The sequence below is a fragment of the Elephas maximus genome, chromosome 10, assembly GCF_024166365.1.
Source record: "Elephas maximus indicus isolate mEleMax1 chromosome 10, mEleMax1 primary haplotype, whole genome shotgun sequence".
Classification (NCBI taxonomy): Eukaryota; Metazoa; Chordata; class Mammalia; order Proboscidea; family Elephantidae; genus Elephas; species Elephas maximus.
Genome location: NC_064828.1, coordinates 4,523,193 through 4,541,572, shown reverse-complemented (window position 1 = coordinate 4,541,572; position 18,380 = coordinate 4,523,193). Strand labels below are relative to the sequence as shown.

Sequence of the window (18,380 nt, the reverse complement as noted above, 5' to 3'; positions counted from 1 at the left end):
TCAAAGGAGGCACAACGGAATTAAGTAAATTGCCTGCAGTTAACAGAACTAGAGAGGGATTACTCTAGGATGAATACATTTAAAATATTACACGTTAAGACAAAGAAAACACAACAAAATAGAGAACTGGTTTGGGTAGAATGGTAGGAAGGCAGTGATATTTTTCTATATTCAATTAACACACATTACTTCTTGAATGGTGAGAGTTCAAACTTAAAAAAAAAAAAAGGCATTTCATGCACTTACAAACTAATCTGTGTGCAATTCCTAAGTCAACATGCATATATTACATAGTACAAAATCCGATCTCAACTTAGGTCAATACCTTTAATTTTTTTTACTGAAATATAACATCTTAATACCATTTTGTATGGGAGAAAGACATGGCAGTCTGCTTCCCTAAAGATTTACTGCCTTGGAAACCCTATGGGGCAGCTGTACTCTGTACTACAGGGTTGCTATGAGTCAGAATCAACTACACAGCAACAAGTTTAATACCTGGTTTTAATTAAAAGTACACATAATAACCCAAATTCACTGCAGAAGTTAGAAAATTTGGATAAACACAATTACCTGCAAAGCCACACTTGGAAATAACCACGTAACAATTTAGTACATATCCTTTCAGATGTGAATTTTTTTTTTTTACCACAATGAAATCATATTGTTCATACTGTTTCTAAATCTTTTTCACTTGTATATGCTAAGACATGATTTTGTGTCTTCACTTTATTCTAACACCATTATTTTAATGGCTATATAGTACTCCACTGCAGAGATGTACCCTAACAATCACTATGGAGCAGCTGGTTGTTTGTAATTTTACAGCACAGCAATCAAGAGTGCTGGCTCTGCTAAGTGAAAGGTTGGCAGTTTCACAAGAGAAAAATGGTGCATTCTGCTTCCATAAAGATCACACCTTTGGAAGCCCTATGTGGGCATTTCACTCTGTCCTACAGGATCACTGAGTTGGAACCAACTGGACACCAACAGGTTGCAGGGTTGTGACGAGGGCACAATTCCCAGGAAGAGCTTAAAAGTATTCAATAAATGTCATCTTTCTTTGGAACAGTTAATGAAAATGGTAATAGAAAAGAATGTGCCTACTCCTAACTATATAACCCAAAGAATTTAGAACAGGAGCTCAAAAAGATGCTTGTACACCAATGTTCAGTACATTTTTCACAAGAGCCAAAAGGTGGGAACAACCAAATGTTTATCAACAGATGAACGGATAAACAAAATGTGGCATATCTATACAATAGGAATATTATTCAGCAATAAAAGAATGAAATTCTGATATATGGTATGACGGAGATGAACCCTGAAAATACTATGTTAAGTGGAATACATAAAATATGTAGAATAGACAAATGCCATAAACCCACTGCCATCAAGTTGATACCAACTCACAGTGGCCCTACAGGACACAGTAGAGCTGCCTCATACGGTTTCCAAGGCTGTAGTCTGTACAGAAGCAGACTGCCACGGCTTTCTCCCGGGGAGCGGGTGGGGAGTGCAAACCTCCAACCTTTCAGTTAGCAGTCGAGCGCTTATCCACTCTGCCACCAGGGATCCTTAGGCAAATGCATAGAGACAGAAAATAGATTAGAGGTTACCAGGGCTTGAGGGGTGTAGGAATGGAAAGTTGTTGTTTAATAGGTGCAGAGTTTCTGTTTAGGACGATGAAAAAGTTCTGGGAATCATGGTGGTTACATGACATCGTGAATGCACTTAATGTCACTAAGTTGTACCCTTAAAAATGGGGAAGATAATTAAAAAAAAAAAAAAAAGCATAATTAATCCCATTAATCATAACGGTAAGGAAAAAAAGTGTGGAATTAAACTAATTTGCTCTGTAAACTCTCACTTAATGAACAATAAAAAATTAAAAAAAAAAAGTGGAATGCCAAAAAAAAAAAAAAATACTGGCTCTTCTTGGGTTCAAGTCCTGGCTTTTCCACTTAGCAGCTGTTACCTTGGGCAAGCCACTTCATTTTTTTATGCCTGCTTTCTCTTCTGAAAAATGGGATTGTATTACCTACTTCATGAGTATGCTCTACAGTTAGTGGTTTTTAAACGTGGGTGTCTATCATCTTCAGGATCTTGAGAGAAATACTGAGGCCCAGATCTTGTCTTACTTCCCCAAGCCTGGGCTTGTTTTTTAATTAGCTCTTCAGGTGATTCTGATACTAAAGTTTGAGAATGGACGTAAAGAACTACTTATGATAGTATGCTACCCAGAAAGTTGACACAATACTCCAAGTATAATATGACCAGTACAAAAAAAGCTAACACCTTCCTTTTTCTATACACTGTTCTACCTACTTAAAATTACATTTACTTCTTTAATTATACCAGGATTGATTAACACTAAATATATAATCAGTTAAAATGATCAAGTCTTTCCCACATCCTCTTTTTGTATATTAGTATTTTGGACTCTTAAATGCCAGCCTTTATCATTATTCCTATTAAAAGATAAGATAACTAGGCCTAAGAGTTTTAGATTTCGATTTCTAAACTTATCAAAGGCCCTGCAAATAGATTTTTCTAAACTTACCAAAGGCCCTGCAAATAGATTTATCTTTAAGGGAGAAATCACTTCAAGCTCAAGCCTCTACAGGTATATCACAGACATACTAAGACCAAATAAAAGTACACTACTCCACCAATCACAGAACTGATGGCTGATTGCACCAGAACATCTCTGCGCAGAGCACTGCCGTCAGCACGATGAGGAAGCACAAAGCCCTAATACTAACAGACTTAACTTCTAGAAAGCACGATGGAACATCTTCAGAAAAGTATACTACTACAGGTCCCAAAGTACTATAAAAACAAATTATTACCAGTGGAAAGCAATGGGGCCAAAGAAATGATACCCAGAAAACTAAACTATGCCAGAACTTTTAAGATTTTGCTTCTCTGGGTTTGTTTCTTACGCTTGCAAAGAGATGATGCCCACAGTGAGTTCATCCACACTGGGGATACCGCGGAGGGGCGCTGGGTAAGGGCCTCATGCATTCTCAAAAATGGACCCATGATACAAATTTCATGTAATGATTTCTTAACTCCTATGCCTTGTTTGTGAAGCCCTGGTGACACAACGGTTAAGTGCTAGGCTGTTAACCAAAAGGACAGCAGTACGAATCCACCAGCTGCCCCTTGGAACCCTATGGGGCAATTCTATTGTCCTATAGGATCTCTATGAGTGGGAATAAACTCGACAGCAAGTTTTTTTTTTTTTTTTTTTTTTTTTTTAATGCCTTGTCTGCTTTACCCGTTATTATTTCTAACACACAACATACTCAAGAGTGAAAAAAAAAAAAAAAAAAGTCCATTCTACAGGAGATGAAGCCTAAAAACACCTCAGTAATTCTAAAGGTACCTTAGAGATGGGGGGCGGGGGGCGCTACAATCAGGTAAAACGAACCAAGATCCAATGTGGTATTTATTTCCATTCGAACGGCAAACATTAAAGACATACCTGGCATTTTCTAACAATTACATGAAGAATGACCAGATGCTTCCTGTTGATGGAACGGTAGAGAACTACAGACTGACAGATTCCGATTAGAGTTCACAGAAACAACTAGGAATGAATTCAGCTTCCTCTCAAAACCATTTATACCAAAGTAAACATGGCCTTAGAAGTTTCACACATCACAGTATAATTGTCCCTAAACCTAGAAAAACCAGATTAATTCAAGGAGACTGACAACTCTAAGGGTACATACATGCATTACTAAAAGCAGTCTTCGTTTCACCAAAGGTTACACTGCAGGGTTCCTTTTCAATCTGGAGCTCTTTTGGTGCTTTTAGTGTCCCATCTTTAAAAATTATATTTACACACAAGCTTTCAAAATACATCGAGTGTTAACTTGTGTGCATCATCAAAAATAACTAATGAAATTAAAAATTAAATTTAACCCCTTAAAATATTTTCAAATGTTTTTGAATCTCCAGGGTCATATGCAGTCTATGCATTCTTTATTTTTGATATTGTATATGCACCTAAATCCCAACTTTGAAAACAGTTACAGCCCAAGAAAAAAGGTACAGGAATCAACCTTCTTACTCCTATCTCTTATATGTGTCTTACATAATATCTTAATGTGACTTGTATGGTAAGACACTCAGGAATGACACATTTCTCAGCTTAACTTAAAAAAAAAAAAAAAAGAGGTTATGAACATACAATGGAGTTCTACAGCAGTTACATGGTATGATACCCCCCAAAACTAAATGCAGAAGTAGATCTAACCATCTGTCTTCTATTAAACCAGTATTACAGAGATATGTAGAAGCAAGTTTACGTTAATGAGGGCGGAACAAGACAGAAAAGGAGAGTGACAATGGACGGACAACTCCAAGTATGTTATCAATGTCACTGAACTGTACATGTAGAAACTGTTGAATCAGTGTATGTTCTAGTGTGTATACTCTCAATAACAAAAGTAAAATAAATTATAAAAGAGATGTACAGAAATGCGAAACAATGTTACTCTTCATTTATGTGCCATTTATGCTAACATGTAATGAATCAGTGAGAAAATTAAGAAACATAAAGCTGTTTTTAGCTTCCTTAAATTCAAAGTCTGAGAGGACGCATCAAGGCTGATGGTTACATGTCAGTTAATAAAGCATGTGCAAAAACAATTTTTGACCATTAACTTCCACATAATGAATTATGGCGCATCTTTAACTCTGGAATGGCAAGCTGTTTTACAAGGACCTTTTACTAACGATATCAAATCTTTTTCCAGACAAAACACCGTACGTTTGGAAGTAACTTGCCTGAATCGACTCAGCAAATTAGTCCCCAGACAGAGAACTTAAAATATTTGCCGATACCAAGCCCTCTTCAAGAGTCTCGTGGTCTCGGCCCTTCCTTTGAACAGATATCTGTTTCGTCACAGTCCAATCAGGTTTAAAACAAGGGTATGTGTACTGAAAATAAGTGCAAAGTGAGAAAACACACACTAAGCACCCTGTATCATTCCTTTGGTTTGTTTTCACGATGCATCCGGGCGGCTAGGCAAGCTGATTCAACAAGGTTGGAGCGCTTCAACGAAACACGTGAAATACACACAGAGTAACTGTGTCCAGGCAGAAATGACCTGGCAAAACTCTTAACTTCTCTCCCGAAGCCGTGCGCTGGCTGGTCCCGCTGCAAAGCCCCTAAGACGTAAGTCCCGAGCATCCAGAAGGACAGGCTTCGTCCCCTCAGGGACCCGAGTTCCCAAGGCCGAGGCTGTCGTCGCGCCGCCCCGCGCGGGAAGGGCTGGGCTCCCCCGTTAACCCTCTCCGGGCCGTCCGCTCCCGCTGCGGCCCAAGCGCCTCCCAGCCCCGCGGGCCCCGCAGCACAAGGCGCCCGGGGCCCGCCGCTCCTTCTCCGCGCCGGGGTGCCCGGCAGGGCCGTCAGGCCGCCCGAAGGAGCAGGGGCGCGGGGGGGGGGGGGGGCGGCGATGAACGCCGAGCCTGGGCCTCGCCTGCCTCCTTCCCTCTTCCGCCCACCGCCCTCCTCCCGACGCCCGCTGAGCCCCGGCCGCCTCCGCGCGATCCCGTCCCGGCCCTGCCTCTCGGGACCGGTCCGGTAGGAAGCTGCGGGGAGGCCGCGGCGCGCAAGGCCGAGGAGGGGGCGGCGGCCGCCACCATGTCTGCCGCCCCTCCCAGAAGCGCGGTGCCCAGCGGACAAAGCACGGCGGCAGCGCGGGTGGAACCGGGGGCCAGGCCGACCCCGCCGACCCCCACGGAATAAGCGGGGCCAGGAGCCCCGGAAACCCGGCGCCTTAATGCAATAAACAGGAAATCGCGGGGATGATCTGGGTTCCGGGGGAAGTGGAATTATTTTTTACCAGCGAAGAGATCAACTTCCACATCCGGTGGTAACAGGGCCCTACACAGACCCGCACTGACCTGGAAAAGCTTCGGGAGCGGCAACGGGGGCCAGCAGGAGGTGGTGCGGGGACCCGAGGCGCCTCGTACCCGGCCGGGCTGACGCGGCCCCGCTACACACAAAGCGCTTCAGCTGCACCGGCCGCTATTTTCCGAAAATGCCGCGTCTGGTCGGCGCCCAAAATCCCCACCGAAAAGTCCCCCGTGCTGCGCGCGGAGGGACACATGGCGTGCGAGTGAGTGAAAGTTCCCAGCATCCCTCCCGACCGGCCCTCTAAATCCCCACGCCTCAGCCCTTTCCGCCCCTGTCGTCGTCTGTAGATCCTTTTCCCACCCACCCTCTGACCCCATTCTGGCGGGAGAAAGGGGCGAGAGATGTGATTTTTCTTTTTAACGGAGCGGAGGAAAATATGTACTTTTTAAAGCCTCAGCCACACAAAGAAACGGCGGAATGATCCGCTCTCCGCGACCGCAAGTCCCGGCTCGCCTGGCGCCTGCGCGGCAGCGGTGGAGGAGCTGCGGCCGGCCATGTGCGCGACGGGGCTGCCGGGCGCCCGCAGACCTTTCCCGCCTCTTTCTGCTGGGCAGGAGTTTGGAAACTTACGTGCGGTGCGTGTGCTAACCACCTTCTCTCTCCGACGTGACCGTTGAAAGACGGGGGATCCGGACTCCTTCGGCTTTAAGCTTACCAACTCAGCGGCCTAGCAGAATCTTGGGAGACTGGAAGGGCATTCAAGAGGCTAGTTTTGAACATCAAGTGGCCCAACGTTCAGCTGGGCAGACTGGGGCGGGAGTCGCTATTGAGGTACAAAATGAGGAGCGAAGGATGTTCCTTCTCCACCTCACGTGAACTGAGCAGTCAGCGTTATGACGAGGATGTACCTGTTCCTGTAGCCTTTTTTAAAATACGTATACATATGTCTATGTTCACGTGGTGTCCATAATTCGTAGAACCTGTAACTGTTCCCTGGATTGCTAACGCTGTCACTGCAGCAAGTAGGTAGAGATCTGTTTTTCCGTGGCTAGAACGTCAAGATGTTTGTTAAGTGTTGCGTTTTATTAGGAAAGCAAAGTTTTATTTTGAAATGGTGATTTGCTTTGGTGAAATACCTTATGGGCTTAATTTACATGTTTGATTTGCTGGGGAACTCAACAGTGGTATGTTTTTAGCAGAGGAGCATAGGAATGGCTTCGCAACCTGCTAATCGTGGTATTTTTGGTATTATGTCTAGGAGTCGGGGATATCTGGGACAATGCCAAGAGTTTAATGCAGGACAGGAGATGCACTTAAATGAAATTCATACTATATTCCCCGCTGATTTTGTGTGGCCTCGGATAAGTAATCTGTCTCCACTTACCGTTTTGTAACGTGTAGTAAAGATTTGTAGTCGTTGTGTAACTTACTAGAGTTATGCCAAAAATAGAAGCAAACTATAAATAATATAGGGACACATATTCTGTGTTTTGATTTGATAGTTTCCATGGCTTCAATTGGTAAACATTTGTCAGATTTTTTTTTATGTCACATGCTTTTCTTTAACATTGAGCAAATGTTCAGCTAATGAATGGTATAAATTCTTGCCCCCTGATGTAATGCAGTAGAATGCAGACCAGTCAATAGGCATCATCAGTAGTATGAATGTGGAAAGCTGCTGAATAGAATCTCATAGATGAGGAACCCGTTACCTGGGAAGGTAGGGACAAAGGGAGGAATGGAGTGGGACTGGAGAAGCAATTAGGTTTAATAGGGGAGCTAGGGAAGAGCCTTCAAGACAGAGGATGTAATAAGTGCAAACGTTAGGAGGCAACACACTAGGGAGACTGTTAGGTGAAGAAGGCAATGCTGTTTTGTTTCAGATGAGATGTAGAGACATAGTTCCTGTGTAGTCATGAAGGGCCTTAAATGCTGTGTGCAGGAATTCGTCTCCGAGAGCCAGTAGGAAACCAGTGAGAGATTTTAAAACAGTATCATAGGATTGGATTTGCATTTTAGAAAGAGCACCATAATGCAAACTTGGAGGCAAGGTAAACCATTTGGGGAAAACACAGATGCAGAAGTGAGTAATGACATGCAGTAAAACCAGACACATTGCCACGGAGTCAATTCCGACTCGTAGCGGCAAATAAGAGTGAAGAAACATGGGCAAAGTGAATATAGAAAGCTTGGTGATTTGGTTGACTGGATGAGGAAATGACTGAGAGGGAAACATCAAAGATGACTCATAAATATGTTGGCGGAGCAACTCATAGGATGCTAATATCTTCACTGAAATTAAAAACAAGGGAATAAGAAGACAGCATGTTGGGTAGGAATAAGGTTCTGTTTTGGCCATGTAGACTTTGAAGTGCCTGTAAGCCAGCCAGGCAGACGTGGCCAGTAGGCACTTACCGGTAGATGTTAGTCCATTCAGCAGTTTCAAGAGCACTTACTCCTTGTCTGTCACTGTTCGGCACGTCATTTACATAGTAGCATTAAAACAACTAGGGTTTCTACTCCTGTTTGTATTGGAGAGAAACAGACCGTAAACAAGTAAAAAAAAAAAAAAAGATAATATCCCATGATAAGTTCCATGGAGAAAATAAAAGGATAATTGAATAAAGTGTTTGTCTAGGGGAGAGAGCAGGCACATTTTTGATAGTTGGTCAGACATGGTCTTACTGAGAAGGTATTCTCTAAGACCTGAGTGGAAAGAAGTCGGGCAGTATGCCAGACCAAAGAAATAACAGCAAATGCCCTAAAGTGAGGAGGAGTTTGTTGTGTTCTGTTGTCGTTAGGGGCCATTGAGTCAGTTCCAACTCATAGCGACCCTGTGTACAACAGAACGAAACACTGCCTGGTCATGCAGCATCTTCACAACCATTGTCAAGTTTGAGCCCATTGTTAGCTGCTGTGTCAATCCATCTCGTTGAAGTTTTCCTCATTTTCACTGACCCTGTACTTTACCAGCATAATGTCCTTTTCCAGGGACTGATATCTCCTGATAACATGCACAAAGTATGTGAGACGTAGTCTCGCCGTCATTGCTTCCAAGGAGCATTCTGGCTATATTTCTTCCAAGACAGATTTGTTTGTTCTTTTGGCAGTCTGTGGTGTAGTCAACATTCTTCGCCAACACCGCAATCCAAAGGCACGAATTCTTCAGTCTTTCCTGTTCATTGTCCAGCTTTCACATGCATAGGAGGCGATTGAAGACACCACAACTTTGGTCAGGTGCCCCTTAGTCTTCAAGGTGACATCTTTGCATTTTTCAACACTTTAAAGATCGTTTGCAGTGGATTTCCCCAGTGCAGTGCAACTTTTGATTTTTTGACTGCTGTTTCCATGGGTATTGATTGTGAATCAAGTAAAATGAAATCCTTGACAATTTCAATCTTTTCTCCATTTATCATGATGTTGCTTATCGGTCCTTTTGTTAGAATTTTCTGTTGAGGTGTAATCCATACTGAAGGGTATGGTCTTTGATCTTCATCAATAAGTGCTTCAGGTCTTCTTCACTTTCAGCAGGGTTGTGTCATCTGCATAATGCAGGTTGTTAATGAATCTTTCTCCAGTCATGATGCCCTGTTCTTCATATAGTCCAGCTTCTCAGATTATTTGCTCAGCATACGGATTGAATAAGTGTGGTGAAAGGATACAATGCTGACGTGCACCTTTCCTGACTTTAAACCGTGCAGTATCCCTTTGTTCTTTTGAAATGACTGCCTCTTGATCTATGTACAGGTTCCTTAGGAGCACAATTAAGCTTTTTGGAATTCCCTTTCTTTGAAATGTTACCCGTAATTTGTTATAATCCACAGAATTGAATGCTTTTGCGTAGTCAATAAAACACAGGTAAACATCTTTCTGGTATTCTCTGCTTTCAGCCAGGATCCATCTGACATCAACAATGATATCCCTGGTTCCATGTCCTTTTCTGAATCCGGCCTGAATTTCTGGAAGTTTCCCGTTGATACACTGCTGCAGCCGCTTTTGAATGATCTTCAGCAAAATTTTACTTGAGTGTGATGTTAATGATACTGTAAACACAGTATCAACAAAAAACAAAAACAAAAAGAGGCCAGTGTGGCTGAAGACTAGTGAGCAAAGAAAAAAATGGTAGAAGAGTTCCACAGCCTTAGTGAGAAGGTTTAAGTGCTGTGGAAGCCACTGAAGGGTTTTAAGAAATGGAGTAGCATGGGCTAGGATATTGGCAGTAACGATGGAGAAAGTGGATGGATGCAAGACATTTTGTGATTAGACCTGACCAGTGAATCAGACGTGAAAAGTGAAGGAAAGAGAGGAATCAAGATTGATTCGTTCCTAGGTATATTGGGTGTGGTTATCTGGGTTGGTGTTGTGCAATAGAAACATAATGCAAGCCACATGTGTAATTTTAGATTTTCTAGTAGCTATTTTTTTATGGTAAGTAAGAAGAAACTGATGAAATTAACTTTAATATCTTTTATTTAACCCAGTATATCAAAATATTACCATTTCACATATGTGGTAAGTATAAAAGTTATTAAATATTTTTAAGTGTTTTATTGGGTCTTTTTATGTGCTGTATCTGATTACTAAGTGTTTGAAATTTAGTATTTTGCACTTACAGCTCATCTCAATAGTTGATTTGTGTTCAGATTTCATAAAATACATAATTGAAAAAGTAGATTCACGTACCCAAGTCATTCTAAACCTACTTACACATGTCCCAATAACTAAATCAAGTATCAGTTTTTCAAATTTAATTTTAAAGATTAAAAATTAATTTTCTCAGTTTACTAGTCATACTCACATTTCAGGTGTCCAGTAGCCACATTCTAGTTGCAGCCGTATGGGACAGTGTAATCTAGTGGAATAGAAGATGGTAGAAAATGAGACAAAAATAAAACTTGTTTGGAATCAGCCTGGACAACCTTGGATGACAGGCTAAAGAATTGGAATTATACCCTAGAGATATGGGGAACAAAGGTTTCTGAGCTGGGAGTTACATTATCGTGCTTGAAGCATTAAGAAGCCACTAGGTGGCCTGTTAATCACTCAGGACTAAGGGCAACCCTTCAGTTGGATGCCCATGGTCCAGGCACTGCCTTCATACCTGCAAATTTAGAATTTTGATTTTTGTCAGTACGCTAGAGCAATATCACCAAAGATATGGCTTCTGCCAGTTTATGAACCCTTTGTTACTGATCTGTGGCAAGGCATTTGCAGAAACTGAGAGTAAGAATTTAGAAACTTACAGCAATTTAACAGTAATATTGTGTGTGGATCTAATAAAAATTTTGAGTTTGTATCATATGTCTTTGTTTTACTTGCCTTTTCTAGCAGTTCATTTTTATTATATAAAGAATTTTATGGTCTTTCCTGATAGGTAATTTTTGAAGCACTGCTCTAGAGGTGCTCAGACGAAGGGAGTCAGAAGGACCAAGTTCCTGGAAAACTTACCTAATACAAACACCTCTGTTTTTACTTTATAAAAAAATTGCCGTCGCGTTGATCCAGACTCATAGCTACTGTATAGGACAGAGTAGAACTGCCCCACAGAGCTTCCAAGGAGCGCCAGGTGGATTCGAACTGCCAACCTTTTGGTTAGCAGCTGTAGAACTTAACCACAATGCCACCAGTGTTTCTTATTACTATATAATGAGAACTATAATGGCTAAAAGAGAAGTTGACGTTGGCACATTTTCTCCCTCCATGTAGAAATAGAAGACTACATGGAAATACCAGCATTTGTAGTGTTAGTTGAATCAGTTCTGACTCATGGCAACTCCATGTGTGCAGAGTAGAACTGCTCCATAGGGTTTTCAAGGCTGTGACCTTTTGAAAGCAGATGGCCTGGCCTTTCTTTGGAGGCTCCTCAGTGAATTCAAACTGCCAACATTTCAGCCAGTAGTCAAGCACTTACCTATTTGTACCACCCAGCAATTCCAAAGTTTTTAATAAAAGAATAAAAAACCAAACCCATTGCCATCAAGTCAGTTCCAGCCAAAGCGACCCTATAGGACAGTAGAAGAGCCCCACAGAGTTTCTGAGGCTGCCATGTCTTTCTCCCACAGAGAGGCTGGTGAATTCAAACAAGCGTTTTGTTTGCAGCCGACTGATGTAAGCACTGTGCCACCAAGGCTTCTTAAATTTGATAGTAGTTGTCATTTATGAATCCACCAGAACTTTGCATGTTTCCAAAGTACACAGTGTTACAAGGACTGGCTTTTTCCCAATACATTCTGTGAAGGAGAAAACAATTTAGAGTTTCTCCCATTCAAGTACATAAGGTCTAAAGTGTTTTATGTTTTCAAAGCATACCTTGGGATACAAGAACGTGAAGCTTCCTAATGCATTGTGTAAATGAGAAACTAATGCACAGTTTCTCTCCAAGTAAATGAAGTCGTATAAGGGTTTTACCCGTTATCGGAAAACAGTTTGTGATACAAGTACGAAAATTACTTACACATTCTGTAAGAAAACAATATACAGTTTCTCCCGTTCAGGTATGTGAAGCCACCAGAGTTTTAACTGTTTTCAAAAGACACTTTGTATTACAAGGATGGGAAAGGTCCCTGTACGTTCTGTGAAAGAGAAAATAAAAAGTTACTCCCATCCAAGTATATGACATCAAAACCGTTCTGTTTTCAAAGTACACTTTTGGTTACAAGGGCACAAAAGCTCCCAGTACATTCTGTAAGTGAGAAACCAGTATATAGTTTCTCTCATTCAAGAGGATGAAGTCAAAAGATTTTACCTCATCAGAAATCACTTTGTGTTACAACCACAGGAATGTTCCATATACATACTGTGATTGAGAAAACAATGTATAGTTTCTCCCATTCAGGTACATGAAGTTACCAGTTTTACCTCTTTTCAAAGCACTCATCCAAACTCCCCGAGGGACCTAGTTATGTTGCTTAGGGCTGGGGGCCATGGTTTCAGGGGACATGTAGCTCAATTGGCATAACAAATGTTATAAGGAAAATGTTCTACATCTTACTTTGGTGACTAGGGTCTGGGGTCTTAAAAGTTTATGAGGGGCATCTATGATACATCTACTGGTCCCACCCTGTCTGAAGCAAAGGAGAATGAAGAAAACCAAGAGGCAAAGATTAGTCCAAAGGACTAACGAAAGGACCAGAGCTACCACAGCCACCACCAGACTGAGTCCAGAAAAACTAGATGATGCCCAGCTATCACCACCAACTACCCTGACACGGATCACAATAAAGAATCCTGGACAGAGTGGGAAAATTCAAACTCAGGAAGACCAGATTTACTGGTCTGACAGAGACTGGAGAAACTCTGTGAGTATGGTCCCCAGATACCCTTTTAACTCAGTACTGAAGTCACTCCTAATGTTCACACTTCAGCCAAAGGTTAAAACGTGCGTATAAAACAAAAAATAGCACAAGTAGTTCATGTATATGCGAGTAAATGGACACACCAGCCGAAAAGTAAAGACAAGAGGGCAGGAAGTGAAGAAAAACTGGAAATGGGGAAACCAACATCTAGGAGGAGTGTTTAAATATGGTGGGGTTGGCAATCAATGTCACAAAATAATTTCTGTATTAATTGTTTATTGAGAAACTAATTTGCTCTAATTTTCACCCAAAGCACAATAAGATAATAGTAATTTTTAAAAACCCTATGAACCATAGTTCCACTCTGACATACATGTGATCACCATAACTCAGAATCAACTGGATGGCCACAGTTTTTTGTTTTTCGAGATAAATGAAAAATAAACATATTTAATAGTTTTTTTTAAAAAAATACTTTGTGTTATAATCATGAGAAAGTTCAATACACATTCTGTGATTGAGAAGACAATGTACACTGCCTCCCATTCAAGCACATGAAGCCACCAGAGTTTTGCATGTTTTCAAGGTACACTTTGTGTTAAAAGCACAATAATGTTCCCAGTACAGTCTGTGAAGGAGAAAACAATGTAGAGATTTGCCATTCAGATACATGATGTCAAAAGCGTTTTACATTTTCAAAGTACACCTTGGATTACAGGAATGCAAACGTTCCTAATTTATTGTGTGAATGAGATTCCAATATACAGTTTCTTTCAAGTAGATGAAATCATAAGAGTTTTACTGTTTCTCGAAAAACAATTTGTGTCACAAGCACAGGAATATTTCTTATGCATTCTGTGAGGAAGGTAACGATATACAGTTTCTCCGGTTCAAGTACGTGAAGCCACCAGACTTTTGCATGTTTTGGAAGAACACTTTGTGTTACGAAGAATGAAAAGGTCCCAATGCATTTTGCAAGAAGAAAACAATGTGGAGTTTCACCCATTCAAGTGCATGATGTCAAAACCATTTTATGAGGTGGGGCCAAGGTGGCATAGTAGTCAGAATCTTCCTGTGGTCACTCTTACAACAAAGACCTGAAAAAATGAGTGTATCAATTATGTAAGACAATCTAGGAGCCCTGAAAATAAAAGGCAAAGTTGAGGAATCAGGCTGAGTGGCAGGGGGAGGGAGAGATGGTTCAGAAGCAGCAAGGAGTTGCCAGACCTGACCTGGGGGAACCAGCACCCTGCAGGCCCGATTCGCTGGTGCGAGCACAGAGACAGGCAGTGGCACTCGGGACGTGTTTTCCACATGGGGAGAGACTGAGCGGCAGGCAGAGAATCCACTCATGCCTTCAGGATCAGTGAAAAGCAGTGCTCTTGGCAAAAGATAAATACACACGTCTGATTTACCTCACAGACCACAAACAACCCTGTGGGAAACTAACAACTAAGGCGCCCATCAACGGAAGAATGGATAAAAAAAAATCATGGTATATCCACACAATGGAATAGTATGCAACGATAAAGAACAATGATGAATCCGTGAAACATCTCACAATGTGGAGGAATCTGGAAGGCATTATGTTGAGTGAAATTAGTTGCAAAAGCACAAATATTGTATGAGACTACTGTTACAAGATCGCAAGGTTTAAATGCAGAAAACATTCTTTGATGGTTATGAGGGTGGGGAGGGAGACGGGTATTCACTAACTAGACAGTAGACAAGCAATATTTTATGTGAAGGGAAGGACAGCACACAATACAGGGGAAGTTAGCACAATTGGACTAAGCCAAAAAAGCTAAGAAGTTTCCTGAGTACAACCAAACACTTAAAGGGACAGAGTAGCAGGGGCGGGGGGTCTGGGGACCATGGTTTCAGGGGACATCTAGGTCAACTGGCATAACAAAGTATATTAAGAAAACTTTCTGCATCCCACTTTGGTGAGTGGCGCCTGGGGTCTTAATAGCTAGCAAGCGGCCATTTGAGATGCATCAATTTGTCTCAACCCTTCTGCAGCAAAGGAAAATGAAGAACACCAAAGACACAAGGAAAATATGATCCTAAGAGACAGAAAGGGCCACATAAACCAAAAGACTATCAGCCTGAGACCGGAAGAACTAGATGGTGACTGGCTAACACCAATGACTGCCCTGACAGGGAACACAACTGAGAATCCCTGATGGAGCAGGAGAAAAGTGTGAGGCAGATCTCAAATTCTAGTAAAAACACCAGACTTAACGGTCTGACTGTGAGTGGAGGCACTCTAGAAGTCATGGCCCCTTGGATAGCCCAAAACTAAAACCATTCCCAAAGCCAACTCTTCAGACAAAGGTTAGGCTAGACTATAAGACATAAAATGATACTGATGAGGAGTGTGCTTCTTAGCCCACGTAAACACATGAGGCTATGTGGGCAGCTCCTGTCCAGAGGCGAGATTGAAAGGCAGAGGGGGACAGGAGCTTTCTGAGTAGACACAGGAAATACAGAGTGGAGAGGAGGAGTGTGCTGTCACTTTACAGGGACTGCAACTAGGATCACATAATTTTTGTATGAGAAACTGACTTGAATTGTAAACTTTCACTTAAAGTAAAATAAAAAAAAAAAGCGTTTTATGTTTTCAAGTTACACATTGGGATACAAGGATGCAAAGTTCTTATATATTGTATGAATAAGAAACCAATATACAGTTTTTCTCCAGGTAAATGAGGTCATAAGAGTTTTTCCCGTTATCAAAAAGGCAATTTGTGTTACAAGCACAGGAATGTACCTTATGCATTCTGTGATTAGAGAAAATATGCAGTTTCTCTCATTCAGGCACATGAAGGCACCAGACTTTTAGCTGTTTTCAAAATATACTTTTTGTTACAAGGACGGGAAAGTTCCCAATACAGCCTGTGAAATAGAAAACAATGTAGAGTAGCATTTCTCCCATTTGAGCACATGATGTGAAAGTGTTTTATAATTTCAAACTTTGGGTTACAAGGATGCAACAGTTTCCAACACATTGTGTGAATGAGAAACCAGTATACACTTTCATTCAAGATATTGAAGTCAAAATAGTTTTATATGTTATCAAAAAACATTTTGTGTTACAAGAACAGGAATGTTGCCTATACATCCTGTGATTTAGAAAACAATGTACAGTCTAAAACATTTAAATAAATGAAGCCACCAGTATTTTTACTGTTTTCAAAGTACGCTTTCTGTTACAAGGATGGGAAAGTTCCTAATATGTTCTGTGATGGAGAAGAAAACATAGAGTTTCTCCCATTCAAGTACATAATGTCGAAATCGTTTTATGATTTCAAAGTACACCTTGGGTTGCAAGAACTTGAAATTTCCCAACACATTGTGTGAATGAGACACCAATATACAGTTTCTCTCCTTCAAGTAGATGAAGTCAAAAGAGTTTTACCTGTTATTAAAAAGCACTTTTTTGTTACAAGCACGGGAATGTTCCCTATACAATTGTGTGATTGCGAAAATGAAATTCACTTCCCCCCATTCAAGAACATGAAGCCACCAGATTTTTGCATGGTTTCAGAGTACACTTTCTGTTACAAAGACAGGAATGTTTCTAATACATTCTGAGAAGGAGAAAACAATGTAGAGTTTCTCCCATTCAAATACATGACCTCGAAAGCATTTTACATTTTCAAAGTATACATGGGGTTACAAAGACAAGACAGTTCTTAATACATTGTGTGAATGAGAAAACCAACATACGGTTTCTCTCCCTTAAGTAGATGAAGTAATAAGAGTTTTACCCTTTATAAGAAAATAATTTGTGTTACAAGCTCGGGAATGTTCCTTGTATATTCTGTGATTTAGAAAGCAATGTACAGTTTCTCCCATTCAAGTAAATGAAGCCACCAGAGTTTTACCTGTTTTCAAAGCACACTTTCTGTTAGAAGGCCAGGAAAGTTCCCAATGCATTCTGTGATGGAGAAAATAATTTGGAGTATTTCCCATTTAAGTACATGATATCAAAAGCATTTTATGATTTCAAAATATACTTTGGGTTGCAAGGATGTGCAAGTTCACAATACATTGTGTGAATGAGAGACCAATGTACAGTTTCTCTCATTCAAGATGAAGTCACATTAGTTTTATTTGTTATCAAAAAACATTTTGTGTTACAAGAACAGGAATATTCCCTATACATTCTGGGAGTGAGACAACGATGTACAGGTTCCCAAATCCATTTAAGTAAATTAAACCACTAGAGTTTTTCCTGTTTTCAAAGCACACTTTCTGTTACAAGGACGGGAAAGTTCCCAAAATATTCTGTGATGGAGAAAATAATGTAGGGCTTCTCCCATTCAACTACATGACTTCAAACTCATTCTATGATTTCAAAGTACACCTTTGATTGTAAGGACATGAAAGTTCACGATACATTGTGTGAATGAAAAACCAATATACAGTTTCTCTCATTCAAGTAGATAAAAATCAAAAGATTTTACCTCTTATCAAAAAACACTTTGTGATACAAGCACGGGAATGCTCTATACATATTATGGTTGAGAAAACAGTGTATAATTTGTCTCACTCAGGTATATGAAGCTACCAGAATTTTACCTGTTTTCAAAGTACGCTTTGTGTTACAAGGACCGGAATGTCCCCAGTGCATTCTGTGAAGGAGAAAACAACGTAGAGTTTCTCAGTTCAAGTACATATCAGAAGTTTTTTTTTTTTACGTTTTCAAAGTACACCTTGGGTTACAAAGACGTGAAAGTTCCCAATTCATTGTGTGAATGAGAAACCAACATACAATTTCCCTCTTTGAAGTAAATGAAGTTAAAAGATTTCACCTTTATTAAAAAACACCTTGTGTTCCAAGAACAGAAATATGTTCTCTATACATTCTGTGATTTGGAAAACAAGATAAGGTTTCTCCCATTGAAGTACATGAAGCCACCAGGGTTTTGCATATTTTCAAAGTACACTTTGTGTTGCAAGGACAGGAAAGTTCTCAGGAAATTCTGGGAAAGAGAAAACAGTGTAGACTTTTTCCCATTCAAGTAAGTGATGTCAAAAGAATTTTATGATTTCAAAGTACACCTTGGGCTACAAGGACTCAAAAGTTCCCTAAACATTGTGTAAATGAGAATCCAATATACAGTTTTTCTCATTCGAGTAGATGAAGTCAAAAGAGTTACACTTGTTACCAAAAAACAGAAATGTTCTTTATGCATTCTGTC

The 18,380-nt window shown here is 40.7% G+C and overlaps 1 protein-coding gene across 7 annotated transcripts in view; it reads right to left on the bottom strand.

The window, feature by feature from the left end:
- GABPB1 (GA binding protein transcription factor subunit beta 1) overlaps positions 1-6,562 on the bottom strand; it is a 99,427-nt gene extending 92,865 nt beyond the window's left edge. For 4 of the 7 annotated variants that reach the window (XM_049897639.1, XM_049897643.1, XM_049897644.1 and 1 more), the window contains exon 1: positions 1,414-3,342. The gene's annotated coding sequence lies outside the window, so the exon portion shown is untranslated. Of the gene's footprint in view, positions 1-1,413; positions 3,343-4,800; positions 5,827-5,922; positions 6,141-6,505 lie in introns of those variants that run through there. The other 3 variants (XM_049897642.1, XM_049897640.1, XM_049897641.1) reach the window with 3 other exon arrangements.
- Between the last annotated feature and the right edge of the window lie 11,818 nt (positions 6,563-18,380).